Raw genomic sequence first — 21,154 nt, forward strand, 5'->3', positions numbered from 1 at the left:
GAATCTTGAAAACCACTGAAAAGGAAGTTCTAAAGCCAGTTTCTGATTACTGTTTGGATTAAGAACAGAAGAAAAGAATTAGTAAGCTTTAGCCAAGTACTATGACTACTTTTTGTACTAAAGTCCAAAGTTTTTTTGCTGATCCATCTTTTAAAACCAAGTCCTTTGTACGCTCACTGCAGCCACTGGAGGGTGTCGGCTCTTCCACTGAACAACAAGCAGCAACCTAAAAAAATGAAGCCAAGGCCGACCTGCCACTTCAGGCTGTCTCTGAAAGTGAGTTACTCCATCTTAAAATACCAGTCATTACACCTTGGTACAAAAACTTTAAGACAGTTTAGCCCCTTCAGGACCCTTCACGAGGATTTTTACTCCCTCATTTAACGTGCCAAAGTTATACATTATTTAGACTGTGGCTGCTTTGGTTGACAAGTGGGTGCCGACTAGGCCGCCAAACAAATCATGCAGCTTGACCTCTTGACCGTGTTTGTGCTAATGGCATCTTTTAGAACATTTTTAATGCCGTTACTTAATTAATTACATGGCTTGCTGTGTGGTTAATTGTAACAGCCAGTCAAATGATTTCTCTGCTACTTAGCATTAATACCAGTTACCTGTAAAGTCGGTGGATGGGGCTTGCTATCCAAACTTAGCAGTACTAGAGAATAATGTAGCTCTCCACACACTTTCACAAATATCTTCAATTCTGGCCTCAAAAACTCAAGCTGGCAGTTATGCTAAAATCAAGGCTTCAAAACAGGTCTTCACAAACAGAGGCTATATCGATTTTTTAAAGCTGCTGTTTGCACATATGTTACATAAACAACTGCAATTTAGCCTTTTTATTTCAGCTTCTACATCTGACCATAAAATCTCTTTCACCTACTGCAAAATAATTAAGTCTCCACATGAACAGCTGATATGTATATGGAGTGAGCTGTGTGTGAAAAGAAAACAAAGACGTTTAAAATAATAAGAAGAATCAGTGCCAAATGTCTTTACTGCTGTAGTGTAGTGAGCCGGTATCTGCATTGAGAGCAACATATTAATCTACTGACTTTTTTGGTTTATAAGCACTCATAGTTTTGTCTACAGTGGAGATTTAAACCCCATCAAGTGTGCCCTGCAGCTTTCTTGATAACAGTTTTAATATGTTTTAACTGTTTGTAAGTGTAATTTTAATAATCTAGTCTTTAACAGCGCTAAACACAATGGATATGACTGCATTTCAAACCTGGACTATGTTTTTATTGTTACCAGTGCGCTAACAGCACATCACTAGACAGTTATGTCTAATTATTGGTGACAAAGGGATGGTAAAGTTGTGTCACTGTAAGGTCTGTTCCCCTGCAGACTGTGCTGATGGCTGAGAATTAAAGATGACTAATGCTGTGACTCTAACAGCTACCAGAAAGGAAGCTAAGTCACTCCCCTCAGTGTTGAGGGGGCAGGAGGCTGCAGGACTCTGTGCCGCTGCTACAAAAACAACACATCTCCCTCTTCTCTGTGGCCTGACGTGAGCTGCACCAATCATGCCAATTCTTTTTTTTCTGATTAGTATTCATACTAGGATTTACTGTTTCACAACATTAAAAAAACACACCTTATCTGTCGGTTATATTGGTTTGGCTAAAACCATTAATCATTTCAGCGCTTTCACTCACTGTCTAGACTGCAAATTCAGTTTTTGAATATTTCATTGTCATATTTTGCTCATTTAGTATTTTAACCTCATTTAGAGATGAAAAAAGTATTATTTTTTAGGTATTTCTGCAATATCAGGAAAACTGTAAACTGCATTGCTAGCATCTTACTAATCATATATATTTAATTGCGTTATTATCTTAACATGTTTTTTGCTGAAAAAGTAATTTCTGAAACATCACAGAAAGACTTTAAACAAGCAGTTTATTTATGTTAGGGTGTTTTAAATAGAGCTGAACAAACAGGTATTAGTTAGTTATCAGCTTGGCTTAGCTTAGCATAAAAGCTAAAAGCTAAAGAAAACAGCTAACCTGGCTCTGTTGAAAGTATCACTGACATGTCTTCAAAGAGACATGATAGCAATTCATATCACTCACTAAGTTATAATTGTAGGTTGGCAGTCAGTTTCTTCAAACCTGCATTATTAATTACTATAAATCTAAACTGTGTAACATAAGGGGTCCCTGACAACGCTTTAATCACAAGAATTATCACCACACCTTCTAAGCCTTTGTGTTTTAGCACTCCCCCCTTATGCTTTTGCCACAGCTGCTGTCATTAAACCTTGTAGGCATAGTTTTTGAAGATAAAACGCTCCATTAAAACCACATATGTCTCAGTACCTGCCCAGCACCAAACAGCAGACAAAGTTAGCACCTATCAAAAGCACAAAGTCAAGCATCTAGCATGTTAAGGACCCAGATGGTGGAGACGAAACCAGACAAATCTGAAATAAGAGTGAATATTCAACCACCAGCATATCTTGCCAGAAACTCAACTCCAAAAGAACAATCACACTGCTCCTTGTTTGCAGGATGTGAGAGAAGGTTATTTTTTTTTAACAATAGCAACTTCTTAAGCTCATAGCTTTCGGTTATGTGACTGGCGCGGAGAGCTGGAGGGCAGCTTGCCAGCCAAACACTGGATAGAACTGTAGCACATGCCTGTCAACTTTTCTTCTTCTTCCTTTTTTTTAAAAAGCCATAAATATTTAGATCTCCTTTTAAGTGAACAAAAAATAAAAATATGTGAAGAAACTGCCAGTTTTGAGCACTTGGGATTCCAATACTGCATCCAAGCACAGTATTCCAATCACTATGCCCTGCCAGACCCCCATCTTTCCCAAACTTTGATGTAGCTTGTGGAGAATCCCTTTCTTTATGATGCTACCAGGATGAAAATGTACAAAACTGCAGAGAAATTAGAAGTGCAGGGCGAAAAAAGTCTTCATCTTTAAAGTAACGGTAGCGCTAATTAGCCGACACTGGCTAGCTTAAAAAAGTTTATTTTATCAATTCAAATGGCCCAAAACCTAAGTAGGTGTGGAGACGGAAACATTCATAGGATGTTGTCTCTCTTCTTTTACGGCAGGATTACAAGGACGTTTACATGCTGTAGTAATTTACTTATAAATGTGAACGAACTGAGTGGCTGTCTCCTAATGGTACCCTCAGTTTCCTTTTCTCAGCTGACTGGCTGGTGTGGTCTTCTGCTGCTGTAGCTCATCTACTTCAAGATATGTGTTGTGCATTCAGAGATGCTCTTCTGCATACCTTGGCTGTAACAAGTGCTCATTGAAGTTACTGTTACCTTCCTATCAGGTTAATACATTCAACACCTTCTCCTCTGACCTCTGGCAGCAAAAAGGCAATGTTGCCCAGAGAACTGCTGCTCACTGGATAATTCCTCCCTATTCGATTAGAACTTGCAATATCTACATTATCAAGCTATTGAACAATATGGCAAGTTGAGGTAAGTGTAAGTGTATGTATACTAAGATATATATTAAGTTTCAGTAAGAAAAAAAGGTTTAGCCACGGTCCAGCCTGCAAACAATGCAAACATTACACTACTATAAAATCCAGGGTACTATAATAGCACGCTATCTGATAGTCCTAACTGATAGAGTTATTTGAGTGTGTCATACACAGAGATCCAAGGGAAAGAGCAGACCGACAATTATAATGACAAAATCTGTGGTCTTCTACCAGCATTAATCTGCTTTGAATGCCCAGCTACACATCTTTATGCCTTCAATGAAAAGTCCAGGAGATTTTTAGCACCTACCAGAGAGCCAGAAAGCAATAAGGTCAGGAGGGTCATTAAATCGTAGGGCTCTACTTAAACCCACTACTTTACTTAATTTGAAATTATTTCAAATCTTATTTATGTATATATATTTTTTTAATGATTAAGTGGTGGATTTTCAAGTTACTGCGAGAATCTTGAATACAAAAGGGTCACTAATTCCCTCACTTCGCTAATGCCAGCATATTTTTTAAAAGCTACAAAATTTCTATTCCGTCCTCTACATGCTGGTGTTCGGTTAGCTTATTGTTTTTTTACTTCCAGGAAAGAGTAGTGCAGAAAAAAACTACACATCTACAATACTAGAAAGATACAAGTTTGCTTGTGAAAGCAAAAAATCAGTTACTGGATTAAAAAGCCTGAATAATGAAGAGGAAATACACATTGAGGAGCCTGAAGTAAGCCTTCAGCAGACATCCACTGCATCTCTGGCCTCGTAACTCCTTATTTTCAACACAATAAATGTCCTGCTTATATGTCCAGTCTCCTGAGCCAAGACAAAAGCAGCTCATTGATAACAGCTCAATAAGTGGGTATGGGGCTCTCCTAAGGGCTTTGAGGAATTTGCAGTCAATATGTGATGATAATGGGTTGCACATGGCCTTTTTTAAAACTGTGGTGATATTGCAGTAGCTTGAATTTAGATGCAAACTTTTACAACTCTGCTGAAACCACCAAAAATGCAACTGTAGCACAAATATATATATATTTATGTGTTTGTGTTTTTTTTTAAATATACCAACCATAATCCTGATATAAAAGAAAAATCTGTTTTGTCTGTATAACAGAGTTATTATTGTTCTCAGTAAATTAATCTTTTACGAGTATTTTGTTTTTTAAAATGAGAGGCTAAAATGAAGACGGTTCCATCCACATCACAAAAATCCGTTCCATTACTCTCACAGTAAAGACTTCCCTTTGTTCTCGGAGCCACAAATTATTTCCCCGTTGCTTCAGAAAGCGACTCCTTTACTTGGCTTCAAAACCAAAGGACAGGGGCAGGAGGGGTGGGAGGAGGGGGGTAGCAGAGGACAGAAGGAGAAGAAAGGAGATACACAGAGAAAAAGAGAGCGAATGAGGCAATGGGAAAGGGAGGGCAGCGGGAAAGGAGCCAGGGAGACAAGGCAGGAAAATGCAGAGAAGGGTGTCAGTCATGTGTTTGTATGTGTTTGGGGCTAATAATGAGGAGGGCACGGGACAGAACAACAACACCGCTCCGTCTACTAACTCAAATCTCGATATTCACCATCTCTGGCTGCTAATACGCCTCCTTTCTTTGATATTTGTTTTCCCTTTTAAAGTCATTGATGTTATTAGTTTTCGAAACCCGGCTTAGAGGCTTATTGATAGGCCGCGCAGATGGAAATATTAATGGCCTCGGAATCGCTGATGAGAAAGAACAATAATTCTTGTCTGCTGCCCGTAAAGCTGCGGCACGTCTACAGCGCAAACCACGCCAAGAGGGAGTTTCTGTGTTTTTCCTGCATCGAGACGCTCTCTGCGCTGCAGTTTTGGCCACTGTGTGTTTTCAGTGTTCGTCCTCAATAATAAATAAAAACCCAGCTTTCTTGCGAAACACTTAATCGGGCAGTATGGAATCAGCGAGAGCAGTAAAAGGAGCATACTGTCACGGCTTTAATGTGTCTCTCTCTGTGTTCGGTGAGGGGGGTGGGGGGGTAGCCTCTCTGATGTGCCACAGCTGAAATTGGCAGGCTATCAGTCACAACCCTGTAACACAATGTACAGCATTTCTAAACAGTATAAAGAGAAATGACAGCCAAGAAGGCAGAGAGACAGACTGAGAGAGGAGGAGAGGGATGGAGACAGTGCAAAACAGAGAGTGAGAGTGAGAGAAAAGCCATTTTTAGAAACCTGATGTGTAAGTCTAAATGTTTTCTTTACAACTGGGTCAGAACAGCACATTATTCTAGACTCACTGAACAAGCATTTGTCGTTTGATGCGCTCAAATCCAGCTCTAGGTGCCGCAGGTTAAATCTCACGTCAGAATAGCAGAAACTCCACGGCTGTGGGCTTCAAATGTTACCAGACTGCGCCTGAATTAAAGCAAAAGTTGGCAAAATGTTTGGGGGCAAATGAGAACTGGTGTTAATCAGGCCTATTGATTAGAGCCTGTGTGAGTCTGGGAGGAGGGTGGCTGTGTGCATATGCACAGGGGTATTACCAGCACTTATTCTTTAAGCCTGTGGGACAAAGCAGCCTCTGAGCGAGGTGATTAAAAGGCCCAAGCTATTGAGCTCCTCCAATCAATACCCTCCTATGCTATTGGACAGAGTGGGAGGCCGCTTCCTAAGTAACATAGAAACACACGCACACACATGCTAACACGCTTTCACCTTCACAACCCCGTATTTTTCTTCTGTTTGCCCCAAATCTTAAACCAGCTTCATTAAGTGTTGGGGCAAAGGAGGACAAATCCCCATTGGCCTCCTGTAAGGCTTTCTTGACCATACCACATTGGAAAGGGACTTGCCATTTTCATCATGTGCAATGGCCAATTAAACAAATCTAATACAGAGTAGAAAACGGGGTGTGGGATAAAAGTGGGAGCTTTTCATTTAAATGGATAAGGTTAATGAGTTATTTGTATGGTTGACGTATCCTGATGGTTTAAAAGGTTAGGCGCATCTACACAGCTGCCCTTTGGAGTGATCTCCTCCGTTTCACGCTCCCTCAAGCAGTGGTAATGAGAGGTCACTGTGCACCACGAGGGCCCTGGGAGCTAGCAGCCCAGCCAGACAACACATAGCCACCGACATATTACTATTTCCTCCAAAATAAACAGGCCTCGAAGAGAGGAACAGGTCATTTCAGCCCTTTCTCTTAACCTGCCTCTCCCTCGCTCTCTCTTTCTCTTTCAATATCCTGACAAGTGGTCTGCTCTCAGCTCGCCGTGACCAGAGAACACTCCTCTCTCTTGTTTTTTCGGAACATCCACTTTCATATTTTCAATAACTGCAGAATCCTATTTTTTGTTTCCTAATGGAGCCCCTCTCCTTTTTCCCCCCATCTCTAAATTCCATTTCACAGAACTGGCCTGCCTTCTTTACGTTCGCTGCCATAACAAGATCAGCTAGGCTTTTGGTTTTATTTTGGTTTTTTGGGGGTTTTTTTCGAGTCTCATCAACACCTCGGGTAATCCGGTCAAAAATATCTGCACTGCTGACACATAATCAGTTATGCTAAACATAACTCAATCACAGCGTGATTATTAAAGAGCACACAGCAAACACTTACAGCATCACTCCCACCAGCCTTAATGGCCTCGCTGCAGCCCTGGCTGCTGAGAATCACGAGAAAAGGCCTGGCTTTGCTTAATTCAGAGCTATTGATTTGGTAATTATTTCATAAGCCGCTATGTCCAAATACTCACAGGCACCGAAAAGCCCATATCACAGGCGACCAGGCAGCCTGGGGTGTGTTGCTGTCAGGTTTGCCAGTGTGAGCGGACAGAGGCGGTGGGTTCTGCTTAAGACAGAGTATTGGACAAACACAAACAAACGAGGCAGCGGCCACTGTGACTCAGTGCTCTAATGAACCAGCGTATTGACTTGCTGGCTTTCTCTTTCTCTCTGCCTGCATGTCTTTCTCTTCCTCGCACACACTCTGCCTCGCTCGCGCTCTCTCCCTCTGTCTGCTATGTTTGTATGGATCCCAGCTGCCACTCGGAATACCAATTACTGTAGGTCCAAGATGGGGGGAAGAGTGAATGAGAGAGAGAAAGAGGGACTGTATGAAAAGGAGAGAGAGAGAGGGAGAGAAAAATGAAGTAAGGAAAGAAAGAGGAGAAGCCATGCAGAGGGAAAATAGCGCGCACGCTGGCAGGTGATGCAGGACGCTCGTCCCCCCCTCCCTCCACTTGGTCACCAGGAGAAACACCCTGGTGTTGTAGCTGATGGCGAGGAGAAAAAAAAGGGAGGGGGTCCTCATTCCCGATGCAGTGGCACCTCACGAGGAGGGAAAATCAAAAAGCATCTTCATGTGAGACACTTACATCCCTGATGCTCCCTGACACTCCTGCAGCTGACACACAAGGAAGGGAAATCAAAGGGGACCTTTCTGTGGTCTACCACAAATAGGTGCAGCTCCTGCACACGGAGGAAGGGAGGGGTGTCACATTCCCCCCGCGAATTCCTGGGACAAAGCTAGGGTGCTGCATCTCCCATTACCAGATATTTGTGTTAGATAAAGGGATTTAGACCAAGGGGAGCTGTTGGGTCCAGTGACACTCCTTCCCGCGCTCCCTTTTCTCGTCTCTTTTCCAACTGCCGCAACAATTCTCATGACAACCATAATGAGCATGCTCACATTCAGCACGATACCACTAATTTGAGAAATTTCCAGCACAAAGACATAATTAGACAAACTAATTAGACGAAGACTTCGCTGCACAGAGATCCTCCACAGTTCAACTCATCCGCCTACCTGCCGATGACTAAAATAGGAAGCAGCCGTCAAGCCCATCCATGCTCATTCCCCTCAGTTAGTGCAGTGAGATGTTTGTGAGATGGCGCACAAGGGAAAATAACATGATCTCTCCCAAGGGCTGCAGACGCTCCTCAGCAGCAGCAGCAGCAGCACAGCAATGTCTTTGTTGTGGCTTTAGTGTCAAATAGGACTAACAGGTCTTACCCAGCCACAGATTGTCTTCCTATTTATATCTGAGGCAGCAACACTGTCTATATGCTGTGAAAGAAGCTGCGCAGTCCTACACCTATATGCCACTGTGCAAGACATATTAATAAATCACAGTGAGCCACTCACATGTGCCACGAACGCTTAAAAATACACAGTGCTCCGCTTGAGGTGTTCATAGTGAGCTATAGGTGAAGTGGTGGGTTTTCTAATGAAGAATATGACAAGAGTACTTAGAGAGAGTTGGAGAGGCGAGGGAGGTAGAAAGGTAATTGATTTTAAAAGTGATGGGAAAACCCACAGGTCTCAGGAGGGAGCAGAAAACCATCTCAACGGATCCAGAAGCCCCAGCTGCCTCCAAGAATAATGGAATTAATTCTTAGTCTCACTTAAATACATTTTATAATGGGAACTTAAATTAACATTTGGTAAGGCCCCCAGAGATGGAGTCAAAGTGTAAATTGTTACCATTTTTTTTTTTTTTTTTTGCTTTTCTCTCAACAATGGAGCCCTTGTCCTCTGAATACGCTTTCCTTGTAGGCACTCGGTAAATAACTGTGCTCGCCCGTTATCGTTTTGTGCAGCACGCGATGAAAAAAAGACATAACTAATTTTATTACTACATGACCGATTCATGCATATACAACAGAAAAACAAACAAACTTCCGTGCCCACATAGAAGTCAGGGGCCAAGACTAAGCATGTGCACATGTGCGCATGCGTGCATGTGCACATTCATATTTTGAATGCTTGGCACACTGTCACTGCATTCACTGTGGAGTCTGAATAGTGGTGGGTTGATTTGTAAGAGCACAAGAGAGAAACACAGACGGTGTGTTACACTGTTTGTTACTCCTAATCTTCAGTCGGGTCAGTAAGTCCAGGTAGACTCACAGTACACTGGTATTAAGAGTCAGCACAGAGGGCTTCTGAAAGAACGGGCAGCCCCTAAAAAGCAATATTTATATATCTACACACACACATATACAGCTCTGTGCCTCTATAACTACAGAGGACATTATATTGACTACAGTTCAGTTGCTGGAGACTTACTTTAACCTTACAAACCCCCTATCCTTAAAACAGCTCTTCACCTTAAAGTACTGGCCCTGCCTTGTCCCCATAAGGAAGACAAGTCCCCATTATATGACGGTGTAAACAGATCTAGGTCCCCACAACATGAGTAATAACCACCCACTCATACACACACGAACGCTGAGCACGTAGCACATACAGTACAGCATGCACAATGCACACGAAGAACCCGCATCTCCAGAGGCCTCATCACTCGAGCCAAAACACCGCAGCAGCATACATCTTTGATAGCGGCTTTTAAACCTATTAGATCATATGGCTATAAAGTATGCATACAGACTGTACACCGGCTCTCCCGTGACAAAGAGTTTCTCTCAGTGGACTTACCCGCATAAATAAACCATAAGCAAATCCCAAATATTGCACACAAAAGGCAAAAAGGGAAAAACGTGGACTCATGCAAGTGCATATACACACTCACGCCTCAAAGGGAGATCTCAGAGGAGCAGGTAATACACAAAGTTATTTGAATATAAAAGGGAGATACCTGGTCTTGTGATGTTCCCGAAGTATTTAGCCGAAAGTGACAGAAACAGAACGACGACAGGAGCAACAAAAATGTGTTTTCACTGGAAGTAATAACAGCGATGAGGGCCAAGCATGTCCTTGACATCACTGGTAGCATCTTATTAAATGTAATTTTTCCACTTCACTTCCCCACTAGTGACTACACTTACATCTGTAGCCCCCCCTCAAAAAACTGTATTCTTGTATCACACAATAATGACTGTTCCTTCCACTGAGTTGTAAAAAACAAAGCAATCCTCATACATTTTGAGTTTAATTTTGCCTTAAACAAGCCGCAACCACCGATTTCTTTTGTCGTTATTTACCGACTCCCCCCTTTTGTGCCACTAACGCACCAATTTACCCTTAAATTATTAAAAGAAAAGCAGCAGATCTGCTCAATTAAGACGACTATCTCGAAGCAGGATTTTTCTTTCTTTTCTTTTAATAATTTCTGCTTAAAAATGTCTTAAACAGATCTCAAATTAGTTGCAGATTATTTTCCTAACAATCAAGAAAATGATTGACTCACTAATTACTTGAGCCCAAGTCCAAAGCCACCAAACAGCAACTTTAATTAAATTACACGCTCTACAATGAGCTAAAGAACAATTTTAATCAGTGTATATGATATAAAAAGAAAAGACAGAGTAAACAGCACAGGCATTCGGTGCCCGCCTTCTGGCTGGTTCTGGTGCTTGTTGCGATGGACAAATTTCAGTGATTATTCATACAAAAGCACAACCAATCATAATGAAAATACAAAATGCAAAGAGATGCATAAACGGAACAAATAAATGCGGCACTTTATTCAAAATCGCAGCTAAATACCTGCATTGGAAAACCTGGATATTATTCATTGAAATGCAGCAATGCTGAATTTGAACCAATATTACAAAGAATCTCTGAGGCTTTGTGTGACTAAATGATGAATTAGCCCTTTTATCAGAAGCGGCTACACTGAGGTGCATATTTGACTCCTCGTGCAGAGCATTTTACTGGCTCAACTGTGATATATGCGGGTCGTATTCTGTCAGTGTTGCTGAGTGATGACTTGGGGAAATGGGTTAGAAGAGCACCGAGAGATAGTGAGTTGAAAAATGTCTATTTGCGCATGACAGAGCTTCGGTACGTCACCCAGTGCTGCTGTCAGGGGTGAGCCCAGAATAAATGTGAAGCTGACATCCTGGCCCTTCAAGTATCTTTACGCTACAATTAGCTGCTTGTTTATGACAGCAGAGACTGGGTCACTGTCATGATGGAAAATATACAGTAAGTGTGAGTGTGCGAGAGACAAAAGGAGTCCCGAAGCAGAAGAAAACCCAGAACCAGGAGACTGAGAAATCTTACTGGGCCTTGCTAGAGCTAAAGCACACACACACACTGATAAACAGGCGAGTATACACACAGCTGTTCATCCTAGAAGTCAAAGTACACACTTCATACACTCTCCTGCGATGCATCTGAAATGAGAAGTCCTAATTATTATTTCCATTGTGTCCCACTCCTGTGACAAGGACCACTAGCTGTGAATGATTATAATTATTACCCGTAGTAGAATAGCAGTCATGCTGTTGTATCATCAGCAACATCATCCAACAGATCAGGGTCAGATCCAACTTGAAATTCATGTATGCAACGCAATTCACATCCTCTGTGTTAAGATATTCAAAAACATTTCTCATTTGACTTCTGCTCAGAAGCAGTATGCATGGATTATGTTTTGCCTCTGGCGCGCTATGGTAAATGAAAAGTAAAGCGCCATCCGTCAGCTGACTCCATCTGACAGAAAGACCGTTGCATCTGCTCCACAGACCTTTTTTTTTTTTCTCGCTTCTTCCCATCATGCTCGCCTGCATCAACCACAACTTATGATTAAAAATAGCCATTTGATTCAATTACCTCTAATGTTTGATTAGGGCACAAATGCCGCAGTCTCCACAAACAGCAGCACAATTAAACTGAAGTGAATTGCAGCAGATCTCTGAGCGAACGCTGGCCACGCCATAAATTTTAAATACTCAACTTGGGGAGCGAAAAGAAGAGAAAGAAAAAAAAAGAAGATTTACAGCAAAATATGGCCTGTCTCTTATTTGTACATAAATTCACAACATCGTTTAGAGTAGCAAACAAGTCTGTCTTGAATGGCTGGTAATTATGTACAGCAGCAAATAAAGCGTGGTTTTCTTTTCTGAGGCGCTGGTGGCTTGTTAAGTGGTGAACAGACAAAACAGCATTTAGAAAATGAAAGGTGGAGGGAAACATCCAGGGCACAGCGAGCTTCTCTCCCATTAGAAACAACACTGTCTGTCTCGCGACCGTTTGTTTGTTCCAACTGGCTGTACTGGAAAGACGTGCCCCGAACCCCCACCACCAACACTAACTACGTCTTTCTTGTTGTTTCTGTCCCCTCTCCCTCCGTCTGTCCATCCAGCCCTTCCTCTAATCTTCCCACCATGTCCGTCCCCCATCTCCTAGGCAGCTCCTCTGTTTTGTTTTGGGTTGTTTTTTTGTTTGTTTTTTGCATCCTACCTAATGTTTTGGTCCCTTTTTTTCACTTTATCAGTCCTTCTTTTTTCAACCCGCCCACATCCACTCATTTTCAACCACCAAATCAAAAATAAGGCTAACAAATGTGGCCTATTATCCAGTATTCGGGACACTGACAGTACGTGTCCATGAATGTAGAGCTCCAAATGGCTCAAACATGAGGAATCTAGTTAAAAAAAAAAAATGTTCGAATTAGACCAGGGGCACTGCAGACAAGAGGAATCTATTACTGTTATTATATAACAAAAAACTGAGCTGTTATTGCCACTGTGTGCACCATTACAAAGGAAACAATGCATAGGAGCACATTGTGTGAAACCAATTAAAATCCAACCCTGTCATATACCTTCCTCTCTTTCCAGTCACGTTGTGAATATGCCATTTTTACACCATTCATAACGGCGCACCTGTGTCCACTGCGTTACATCTCCGCCTCTTTCAGTATCCTTCTCAAATTTTCCAGCATCGCATCTCACTATCTGTTTCAAGAATCCCACGAGCTGAAAATACAAGGGGGCCCGGGAGAGTGTGTGAGCAGAACAGGGGAAATTTCACATTATCTGTCTATCTGCAATATAAGAGTGTGATGTGGAAGCAGGAAATGAGCTATGAACGTCAAGCCTGCATGCTCATGGTCCCAGTGGCCACCAGCCTACATATTGAGATCAAGTAGGCAATGTGGAAAGTGGTTTAATAGACCCCAGTTTAATTGGACTTTTATTTGTTAATGGCTGAAATCCTGATGCATTACTTTAATTATCTTGGCAGAACTAATTCATGAACACGTAGGAAAAGAAAAAATTGTGGCCGGACTTAGCATTTAAATGGCATCCAAACGCTCCCTCCCTCCCTCCCTCGCTCTCTCTCGTTCTTTTTAAAGCTCCTATCCTCAAAGTACTCTGCTTTTGCTTTCCATGGGATTCTCTCTGATACGACTTGTAAGGCATGTGATGGTTTAAACCCTCAGTGTGCTTTAACCAGCCAGCTGTCATGAATGAGTCCACAGAAAGAGGAGAGGAGAGCACTGAGGCCATTTTTCTCATCTTTTTTAAAAGCGCTGGGGCCCACCCAGATCCTATACGTGAGCATGGCCGTGTTTGCTCTGCCCTCCGAGTGCAGAGTAGGTTTGGCTGCTGCCATGGAAGGGAAAGAGGAGGGGAGGGGAGGGGTGGGCTCACTTCTACACTTACTAAGCCCACTCACACATGAACTGCTCCGTCAATGCTGAAGAGCAGCCAATGAAAAGGTGAGTTCCTTAATGTCTTTCTGATTGCGTCGTTTCTAGTTCATTACATGACGGCACTGTAATAGTTTTCGCCTCACACTGACACTTGAGTTCTTTAAAACGGGGCGTTCTTTAAAGCAGTTTAGCACAGTTTGACTTTCAGCTACAGGGGAAAATGTTTCCCTCTCTCAGCCAGTGCATGTGTACGGTATTTGTGCATTTCATGGTGTGTTTGTGTGCGTGCTGCAGATTGCATTGGAGTATGTTTACGTCTGTGCGCACGCAAGTAGTATGCGAAAACAAATGTGCGTGTCTTCCCTGGAACAGCTCCTGTCTGGGTGGGGGGGGGAGCGGAGCTGGCGGTGAAAGAGCTCAGCAGCGCCTCAGTCCCTCAGGACAGACTGCAGCTCTCTCCTCGCGGCCATGAAAAGCAATCAGAGCTCAGCTTTCTCTCCTGGACTTACCTCTGCCTTTAATTACAGAACTCAGCAGCAGCAGCAGCACAGAGAAAGACTGCCTCCGCTGGGCCACAGCCAGCCCGTCACAACCCCAGCACAGGGCTGCGGTCGAGACAGCAGGCCTCAGCATACAGTGGCCTGACATAAGCACAGTGTGCTTAAACATGCAGTCGGCCCCGGTGAGCTCAGCGTGCTTCTGCACAGACCGAGACTCGGCTAAGGTGCTTCTATACTGAAAACCACAGCGCTCCAAGCATAAAACACAGCAGGGCTCCATACGAGCTAGGAATGGCCTTTCTGTATGCCTAATGAGATGTTCTCACCTGTGCTCTAGCAGGATAATGCAACATAAGCGACTGGGGAATTACGGAAAAATGATCAATAACACAAATAAATGTTTGCTGCTCGGTACACACATGCACACACTGTCAACCAGAAGCAAGACCCTGAGATATGAAGAATGCGAGCACTTGTAGGGAAAAGGATTACTGATGAGGAGCCATTCATTGTGTGTAATTGAGATTCTTTCCCATTCAAGAGACATGAGAGTAGAGGCCCAACATGTGCCTTTAGGCTGAGCAGAGGAGAAGCCACGGTGCACACATGGACAGGGGAAGATAAGAGACTATGTACACAAGCTGCTGGTTTTATTGCTGCAACATAACGCTCGGATAGCATTTTAAACACATTTTCAGAAAACCTGCCAGTGCCGTCCTCGCTGCCGTGGAACCATGCCACGGTGCTGAAATGTGTCATTGGGCTCAATTTCTCACCCAATTTCAACCGAACGGAAAATGGCACTTTGGTGACAGCAATGAGGCTGACCAGAAGGAGATGTGAGTGGCAAATGCCGTAAAAGACGAATCTCCACGGCGCACTCGGTGGCACGCCGCCGAACTAAGGCACGGCTGTTATGATAGCTATCATCATTTCCGTATCTATGATCCTCAAACAAGGCCCTCTCCCCCTCCACACGTCACATAGCCTCGGGTCCAATGGCGCACCGTGCCGTCACACGTGATAATGACACCCACATCAACGTGTCAACTCAATTTGGCCCTCTTATAGGCTCTCTTTGACTCAATCAATGCATGGCCTTCCATCTGGGTTCCACTCCTGTCCTCACATTAGAGGAGTGGGGATGGACAGGCATTTTACTAACAGCTCACTAAACCTGCCCCCACTCCCCACCCTTGGACATCTGCAGTTTAACATCACATATTACATATTTTCCTTAACCTAATAATCCAACAGTGTTCTCAGAACGTGCAGCAAAGTCAAAAGCACCCTGTCAAGTAGGCTACAAAGGCTTCAAACACAAATCAAAAACCAAGTCATGTCGGGTCAATAACTGTGAGCTGAACAGATCATTAACTGTGGCGATAAATTTGCCAAGTTTTTCTTCTTCTTCTTCTTTTTTAATTTGAAAAACCCATCTTACAAGGCATTCCAATAAATATCAGGCAGGCACATTTCTAGCTCGTTAAAATTTAATCCAATTAAATCCCTATTTAAAACAAAGTTACACCTCCACAACAACCAAGCACAGAGGCTGTTATCTTGGGCTGCAGCTCATTATTTCTCAGAGCAGCTCGTCTGGCTGACAGTGTGGTAGACTGGGACATCCAGTAAACATCTGTCATGAAGCATCCTTACAGGGGAGCACAGACACAGTAAGCTACTGATCCAGTGACCCGACAGTGCAGGCATTCACACATGCCTTGGTGCACCTGCGTGTGAGCCTCTGCTATCGTCATGTTTAGGCCAATTTTAAGGATTTGTGCTTATAAACCGTTTATGAATCATTTATTCGCCATCACAGTGGAGGGGCCTAGAGAGATGATGTGTTATCCCATTAGGTTTCAATAGCTCATTCATGAATCATTCATCAGTTTGGACTATAGATTATTCCCCCTTTATTCATTTCTTATTCATTTTGGGCCAGTGTACTGCTCGGGATGCATTACGTTGCTTCAAAATGACGTCCACAGGCCAGTGTTTGCCTTCAAAACATGCAAACAGTGCAAGGTAACTGGCATCAACGCGAACAACCACACGTGGCATCTGTATTTGGATTGAATTTGTGAGCCTTAAGCGAATAGATCGGAGCTTGTGCTTTAAGTAAGTGGGGGTATTTTTTTTCGCAGGGAGAAGGTAATCGATGGAGCAGAGACGAATGAATGTAGGCTACGACAGCTGTCCCAAGGAGGTAGGGCTGCTACTACACCGCATGCATGGTGTGAGTTCCCCCTTTGAATAAAATGTCCGATCAGACCAAATCAAGAAGGCAGGGATATAAATCCGTGTGTGTGTGTATGTGTATAAATCAGGCTGTCCTGTGCATACCAAATAGAGCTCGCTCTCTATTCAAATACACACGGCACGCTGAATAGCAGCATAATAGCGTTTTCTCTGCCTACCTCCAGAGCGTGTGCGCCCAAACTGCGTTTTTTCCCCCGTCGCAATGGGATCCTTCTCAGCTGCCCTGGACAGTATCAGAGATGCGTCTTTCCCCCGAAAGGCAAACACTTCCCCTGCATGTCCCCCAACCCTCCCTCCCCTGCCGCCACCACCAGCACCACCACCAGCAGCAGCAGCAGCAGCCCGGGCCTCCAGTAATAGCAGGTGGACGCGCCTCTCAATGATGGAGACAGCGCGACTCTCCTCTCCCCCGCCGCTCCATTTTCAATTACGGAAGAATTCGTATTCCAGGAAACGCGCTATAGGACAGCCAGCATGTCCTAATATCGCCGCTTTTCTCGGGACCAACAGGGGCCGTCGCCTCTCAAACTCCCGATTCGTGGCGTCCCCTCGCCTGTTATCTACCTTTTACGAGATGCTTGATGTTGCCATTGTCACGGTGTATTTTTTTTTTCGCCTTCCTTTTTTTTCTTTTTTTTTTTCAGCTGAACCTCTACCCCTCCTTGCGACGCGCAGTCTCGTAGGCGCGCACTTTACTTGCTCCCCCTCCGATTCTTCTTGGTCCGACCTATGAGCGCGCACAGCCAGCCGACGCAGGGCCACGCACTGCTTTGACGGACGCGCTGAGCAAATCAGGTATAGCCCACTCCAAATAGGACTGTATCATAACAGGGCAACTGCAATGACATGAATAATGAATAGGCTACTCATGTTTGCTGTGCTGTGTGATAGGCCCACTCACAATGCGTACCGGACTGGAAGCGATATTTGGGGAGACTTGAGCGTCTCTCTCTCTCTCTCTCTCTATCTGTCTCGCTCTCTCAGTATGAATTTGATTAGCAAAACTCAATAAACCATTACTTTAAAAAAAAAAACGTGTTTTGCATGTACATGAATATTTTTGTGTTATTAACGTCTATTCAAGAGGGGACAGTGTTTTTTGAGTATTTTTATGGATTTAAGATCATATGTTAGAGTAATTTTGTCATCGGGTGGACAGGTGGATGTAAAACAAAAACAATCCTATATATGTGTGTGTGTGTGTGTGTGTGTGTGTGTTGTGTGTGTGTGTGTGTGTGTGTGTGTGTGTGTGTGTGTGTGTGTGTGTGTGTGTAAGGTATAATCATTAGGCTAGATGTCACTGTCCAATTTTCAGCTTATGTTCACAAATAAATGTTTTATTTAATCATTTCCCTGAATACTGATCGATTGTCAAACTGAAAACATAAAATGTTATTTTAAAAAGTGGCAACAGCCTGATTTCATTTTTCAGAGGCCAAAGTGCATCCTTCACATGTGACAGGGTAGACAGGCATCATTAACTCACCACATTTGTAAGTGGCACTGATTTGGGAGTGGTTTTCTGCATGTCTTACACAGTTGCTGTGAGCCAGTAGACCACGGTATTTGATTGCGTTTCTACTGTAATCTACTTCTGCTCCACACTGTCACTTTTTTTCTTTTGGTAAGGGACCTGTTTAGTGCATGTGTGTTACACCGTCCAGGCTTAGATTATTATCAGAAATCAGCACTTCCATAATAGATATTTCTTTTGAGGGTCTGTGAGCTGCACAGCTAAGATCCACCTAAACACTTGTTCATATTTTCTCTTTCCTGTGTTTCTTTGTGCAGGCCAGGGCGTACAACATGCTTCAGGCTGAAGGCGGGTGATTGCACAGGGTGGAAGATGTAGGAGGATGACTGCCAAACCCTATGCAAGTTGTCAGCATGCTAAATAGGTTAGGTGACCCACAGTACTGCTGACTCTAGTCTTGGACTTTGGGTTCTGACAGTTTTACAGGTGGGACAAAGGACTCACGCTTCCCCGCTTTAACTTTATGTTCAGTTGTATACTGCAGACAGATCTGTTGAATCTTCGATTGTAGTGTTTGCCTAATAAAATAGAATAAAATTCTCCCTGGAGGTGGTCTTTTTGTACATAGCAGTGACTGTCGGTCAGATCTAGAATCTGTGTGTTTCACATCCGCCTCTCTAAAATTAGAGTTTGCTATTGCTAATGACAAAGACTTCCATCAGATGTGCACAACAAGGAAAGGCAGCAAAAAGCAAATGTTCAACATTTTTGCACAACGGACTGAAACATGAAGTGTCAGCTGTCAGTTTGTAAAACAGTTAGTCATTAAATTAATCGGTTGGTATAATGACAATTATGGTTTCATACTGTTTAATGAATAACAAATACTAAACATTTCTTCTTTCAACCCCTGAAATATGATGATTTGACGATAGTCTGAAAAATAAAGGGTCTGATTTCGAGAACTTCTGGTGGATATTTTTATTTGTTTTATAATATTTTACAAACAAAACGTCTCCGATTGATTCATTTTTCACTTGCTTAAAAATGTCTTTCCCATCGTATTTAACATGGTTAAACTTGAATAATCAGGTTATAACTAAAAGGTATTCTGTCAGCCAAATAAAGCGATTACTGTTTATCTAAACTGGGTCACAGTTTTACATACAGTGGATTATTATGGACATTTGTTTTTGGTCTATATCTTTTGACTTATTTCAACTACTCTACTAAGTCCTGATGTACTAAACAGAGGACGTCCTGGCCTTTCCAAAGATATCTCACATGCTTGGGTGTCCTCTTTTAGCTCCAAAGAGGCAGGAAATTACAAAACAGTTAAACTGAAAAATGTTTTTTCTTCAGTTCTCAGGAGGTTATTGTATTCAGTCTATAGCTATTTGTTGCCTATATATAGTCATCATGGCCATGAATGTCATGGTCATTTTGGAATTTTAATGATTTCTTTGAACTGTTCTTTTTACAGAGTGGAATAATTGTAGAGCGTATATCATTAATAACTTTAACAAACATGAATTGGGCGCACAAGACTTTTAATATATTTGAAATTTTCTCTCATCCATCTAATCCATAGTCCATACGTTCACCCCCCACTAATGTTTGATTAAATGTCCCTTAGCAAGTTTTACCTGAACCACACACTTTTAGAATCCATCAACAAGCTTCCGGCGTAATTCTGACAGGATATTTGACGACTCTCCTTGGTAGAATTTGTAGAGTTCATTTAAATCGGTTACTTTCCTGGCTCACACCCAGCTTTTAAGCATAGTCCACAAATTCTAAATAGGGCTGAGGTCAAGGTTTTGGGAGGGTCATTCCAGAAGCTAATTGTTAGCCTGCTTTATCCACTCCGAAACCAGCTTTAATTCATTTTGGATCATTTTCCTGTCTGACATTTAGTGCAGTCTTCTTAGATTTTAAAGCCACGTCAACCTTTCATATACAGGCTATAAACACTGTTGTTGTTTTTTTTTCAAATAAGCATAAGAATACATAGTATTCAACTTACAATCTCCAAAGAAATTTCAGTTCCAGCGGTATGTCTCAGTTTTTCCGTGTCAGTCTGCTGTCATTACAAAGAAATGCTACTGTCATAACTCAACAGATCATGCTAGCATAGCACTCAACAAGCTAACTTGGTTGTGGAATGGCAGGCTTTGGATAATCATCTTTACATTTGGAGAAGATGAAATCTGTATCCATATTAAACTAGAGATGGCACGATACCACTTTTTTATGTCCGATACCGATACCGATATCATAAATTTGGATATCTGCCGATACCGATATGAATCCGATATAGTGTTTTTTAATCAACAAAACTGTTTTTTAAATATCTTGCTGCATTTTGTATAAGTTCATACTCAAGTTTAAAACAACAACTACACTAAAGCTATTCTGTTATACCTGTATGCAAAAAAAAATATTTCATAGTTCAGCAATACTGATCAATCTAATAAACTTAAACCTACACCATCCTCCCTATTCTGGTATTTTAAAGAGTACTTAGCGTAAATATTAAGCAACCTAACTAATAGGGTTCCAACTCCCAGCAACAACAAAAATAAATAAATAAAAAATAGGGAACCACCCCTCACGCTCCACCTCATGATGCTTAATCGACGTAATCAACCTTAATTTGATGCAGTGTGAAAAAAATGCACAGAAATAATTATTTTTCAAGAAATATTAAATAGATTCAACATCTTTCTTCAACAAAATTGCAGACTGCACAGATGGTACCTTCCCAAAGGAAAAAGTACTATAGCTTACTAGGGTATATTAGACTTAATAGTCACTATATACAGTAATTGACTTCTATTCATTTTACATCAAATTAAAACTTTGGGTGTCAGATAATTATTTATTAAAAGCTAGACATTTTAAATGAGAATAAGAAAGAAAAAGTATGTCTTTGTGCCCCATTTTCCCTGTTCATGCCCTATCGGCCCCCCTGGCTAAACTTTGCTAGATCCGCCCCTGCACAGTTACCAGCGTCAGCTAGTAGAAAAAGATCCTGGTGTAGAAAGTAATATTAAATAAATTCTAACAACAGCTTATCAAGCTTAAACGTGCTGCTGTTGTTCAGCCGCTGGTTTCCTCTTTCTGGTGCAAAGTGG

General features: G+C 42.3%; 1 protein-coding gene and 1 long non-coding RNA gene across 4 annotated transcripts in view; one reads left to right on the forward strand and one right to left on the reverse strand.

Annotated features, from left to right (window-relative positions):
• Positions 1–17,402, reverse strand: part of nexmifb (neurite extension and migration factor b) — a 51,726-nt gene extending 34,324 nt beyond the window's left edge. For 2 of the 3 annotated variants that reach the window (XR_006052774.1, XM_042212726.1), the window contains exon 1: positions 16,702–17,402. The gene's annotated coding sequence lies outside the window, so the exon portion shown is untranslated. The remainder of the gene's footprint in view (positions 1–16,701) is intronic. The other variant, XM_042212729.1, reaches the window with a different exon arrangement.
• On the forward strand, positions 13,643–18,980 carry LOC106633172. Its single transcript, XR_006052777.1, has 3 exons — positions 13,643–13,844; positions 14,306–16,490; positions 18,335–18,980. It is a non-coding gene; the product is annotated as an uncharacterized LOC106633172 (long non-coding RNA).
• Positions 18,981–21,154: the final 2,174 nt, after the last annotated feature.

Source organism: Haplochromis burtoni, unplaced genomic scaffold, assembly GCF_018398535.1.
Source record: "Haplochromis burtoni strain Fernald_Lab_line unplaced genomic scaffold, NCSU_Asbu1 Contig_10, whole genome shotgun sequence".
In the NCBI taxonomy this organism is placed as follows: Eukaryota; Metazoa; Chordata; class Actinopteri; order Cichliformes; family Cichlidae; genus Haplochromis; species Haplochromis burtoni.